Genomic DNA, 4390 nt, shown 5'->3' with positions numbered 1-4390 from the left:
TATATCTCTATATCTTTCTCTCTCTCTCTCTCTCTCTCTCTCTCTCTCTCTCTCTCTCAGGGCTGGTTTAGGGGAAAGCTATGGTCAGAGCAGATAAAGAGATAGGGGTTCTATCAGTGGAACCAGAGCAGGCGGGAAGATTAGGCAAGATGAAAGAGAGAGGAGACAGACAGGAAGCAGTCATATAACCCCGCCTCCAGACCGCGGCCCCTCAGCCCACCCCACCATCGCGGCCGTATGCAAAGTGTGGTCTGGGCGGCGGCCGGACGGAGATGACAGGGAAACTGACCTTTGGTGGCGTGACTAAGAGCCATCCACGCTGTCACAGAGACAGACGCTGTGTGGGTGGCAGCCTTATCTCAGGCATCGGTGCCCACAAGCCATGGAGAGGACACGCGCAGGCACACACACACACACACACACACACACACACACACACACACGACACACACATACACACGCTCAGCCAATACAGATCACTTTGGTTGATAGGTCTGGCTGTTTAGTGCAGGTATTTGTGATTAGTGATCGTGGGACTGATTTCTGTGGCAATGTGCTCAAGAGGTCTAAATCTCATATCTTCATGTAACAGTCACCAAACAGTAGTAAATGACCTCCATGAATACATGGTGCTATTCATAAGCAATTATTTATAGCAATAGAGGACAGAGGATGATAAAGATTGTAAGATTTCTTCTCCATTGTTTGACAGGCTACCAGTGTAATTAGCAACGCCACTGCCACCCCGGTTCCTGTCCCTTCAAACCAGACCACTCCGATTCAGATGATCAATTCCTCACTGCCAATCAGCAACCCTCATCCCACAGCCCACATCCCTCTCAACCAATCATCTGCCGGAACCACCCCCAACGGCGACGCAAGCAGCAACGTTACCATGGAGATCTGGAACAGCAGCCAGAGTGTAATCCCCAATATGGCAACCACCGTGGTGTCTATAGGTTCAAATTCCACCGACCCTTCCCAAGTCACCCAAAACCCCACCCAATCCTCCACCATATCTCCTAGCCAGCACCAGAGCAGTCAGACCAACCCGGCCCAAACTGACCACCATATGGGCTCCACAAATTGGAACCCACTTGGGGACCTCACTGGGGGTAGCTCAGGGCTGCTGGGGCACTGTTGCTCCCTCCTGGCTCCTCTCATCTCCACCCTCACTCTCCTGTTGTAGGGGAGGACATACTGGACCTGTGGGACACATCCAGCTGTGTTACTCTATACATCCTGTCTCATCCTCCAGACCCTGTACACACAGCACCAGTATACCAATATAGCCCTTGGACCTTACCTGGGTAGAGTACCTGGTCTCGTGACAGGAAATGGTTCACACCCTGAGAATGGGTGTCTGTATCTTATCAATGCTGCATAATCTAGTTTGAGGGAGGGAGGAAGTGTTTCAGGATTGAAACTGTCACAGTGAGGGAACTGAGCCCCAGCCTGTCGGAAAACTGGTCCCATTAACCTCCATGGAAGGGGTCACAGATATGTATGTCCAAATTGACAAAATCCATAATCATTTGTAAAGTTACCCTGTGTAACAATGGGAATGTGAACTGCTTCTGATTCTTTTATTGTTGTTGGTGTTGAATAAAATATCAAAGCATGTGTTTTACTTGTTTCCATAGATTAGTTTTCTTGTTGGGAAACTCCCTTCAGATGGAAATGTCTTCCCCATAAACAAATACCCCCTTTTCCAAACCATAGACTAGATTTTTATTAAATACTAGGGAGTTTCTTGGAATGAATAAGCATAGCTATGAATGTCTTCTGTCAGGATATTTTATAGCCTCAAACAGGTTGGGATTGTAAAGTTAACGGATCAACTTTTCCATTGTCATCAAAACAAGTAAGTGATTTTATTTCATAATGGTTTTACAGGACAGGAATGACGACCTGTTTTGCCCTAACGTGGCCTCATTGACCAGTAGAAGAAGGACATTAGATCCTTATAAATAACATGAATAAGATTGAAATTAATAAGATTAATTTAGTCTATAGACTTTCCACCAAAATAAAGTAATCAATCTCCATAGGTCATCAGTGGACACTGTGGACTTCATGAACTCACGTTTTTATTGGGGGGTGTTCAAACACATGCTATCATGGGATGCTTTCCCTCTTGACTGCAATAAAAAGAAACGTGCCATTTGTCAAAACATATTAAAACAACCTGATATCAGATTGTTTCATTGAGCCATAGCGTCCTAATAGCATCCAACTTCAATGACTCACCCCTACCAGTTGCCATGTCTTGTTATTCCAGCATTTCTGCCTCTGTTGTAAAATTATAGACTGTAGCTTTGCTCCGCCCCCATGCCTTAAACGTAAAACGCATGTTTTAGGCCTTTCGTTTGTAAACAAGTCTCTTACTGCCATCTAGCAGTAGGAAATCGATTATTGCTGCTTTAACTTATTTCTGATGTATCTAAAGTTTGACAAATTACATTTTAGTCTCTTCACATTTTTTCCCCCCATTTGTTTAAACCAGAATTGTGAATCGATAATGATTCCTGGATATTTTAACTTATGTACCATGTCCAGTTTTGTTCCAAGTACAAGCACATTCAGGTCTACAGTATATCAGTATTTGCCTTTTTAGAAGAAAAAAAAGCATACAGTCTTTGTCACATTGAGATGTAAATGGGAACTCCCCAGACAGAAACATTCATCATAGCAGCTAGTTGTTGTGCAGCTGGATGTTTGTTTTTAGCATACACATACACAACTGTGTCGCTGGCATACATCTGGCAGGTTACATTAAATGGACAGTTGCTAGGCAAATCATTAATTGTACATAACAAAGGCCCCAGGATCGAACCTTGAGGTACACCAAGGGTGTTATCAGAGGTTGCAGATGTGGTGTCATGAACTCTAACACACTGTTTTCTGTGTACAAGATACTATTCAATCTATTTCATACTGCTCAGTGAAAGGTTAAACTAAGACGATTTGGTCATCAGAACCTGATGGTTTACAGTATTGAAGACTATTATAAGACTATGATACCATCTGCATTTATTTAGTTAGTTTATTGAGTCATGTACAAAAAAACAACAACATTCATCTCAATTAATGAGAGAAGATGCATTGCACCAGAGTATTGCTAATTACAGTAGCTAATTTCCATCTGCTGTCCCTGGGCATGTAAGCATACTGTACAAGATTCCCAATCCTAAAACCTACCCCTCCCCTAGTCCGGTAGACCATCCTGACCACCCAGCCTCCCACTATTCCCACAAAATCAGCAAACTGCATGTATACACCCCCCCATACACACACACACACACACACACACACACGCACACACACACACACATATGCACTGAAAAAACGTAATCTATAGACGGTATGAGAGATCATCATCATTACAATTCAATAGATACATTTATCATATTTATAGTATCAGATTAATGCAGAAGACTGGTTACCCATTTTTTGCTTCACGAGAGAAAGTTTGATGGTTGTACAGATTTTCAGATCAGTGGGGAGCTTATTTCTCTCATTTATGGCTTTTGCATCAATCTTAGATTTTATGTTTTCCAATAAAAAGCCGTCTCAGTAGAATGGTATTTTCTAAAGGCAAACTGCATTATGTTTAAGGTGTATGGACTGTTGTTCAAATGCTCAATGAGCTGCTCTGCAACCCTCTGCTATCTTAGAGATTGCAGGAAGAATGTTTACTGGTCTGTAGTTGCTAAGTATTGTAGGAAAATTGGTGTGATAACCGCAGACCTCCAATAACTTGGGAATACATCTTCATTAATAGATCAAAAACTTTTACAGTACCTGGCTCAAATAACTCGCCGACAGTTAGCAGAGCAAACCTTATCAGTGATCTCTAATTATCTCTGATAACTATCAGCGTTTTATTTGAGCCAAGTAGAGGTTTTCCATTAACAGAGAGAGGCAGCACGTGAGCCAAGGGTCGAGCAGAGCAGTCAGAGTGATAAATAGTAAGTAGCCATGAGAACCAATGGTTCTTGAGCCTGGGGGCCCATAGGGCAGGAGCCTATCTCCTGATTCCTTAGCGTGAGGCAGCTTGATGTACAAGTACACCCCCTGGACATAACGCTAGTATGTCGCAGATAAATGAACCTTAACCACGCTGTTAAGTACAGTTGGAATGATATGCGCACCGAAACCACAGAAAAGATGCTACAGGAAAAGAATACACTCACACACACACACACACACACACACACACACGCACACACACATGCACTGAAAAAACGTCATCTATAGACGGTATGAGAGATCATCATCATTACAATACAATAGATACATTTATCATATTTATAGTATCAGATTAATGCAGAAGACTGGTTACCCATTTTTTGCTTCACGAGAGAAAGTTTGATGGTTGTACAGATTT

The sequence above is a fragment of the Borostomias antarcticus genome, assembly GCF_949987555.1.
Source record: "Borostomias antarcticus genome assembly, chromosome: 21".
NCBI classification, from domain to species: Eukaryota; Metazoa; Chordata; class Actinopteri; order Stomiiformes; family Stomiidae; genus Borostomias; species Borostomias antarcticus.
The sequence above is the reverse complement of the archived record's forward strand: the minus strand, read 5'-3'. Positions refer to the sequence as shown.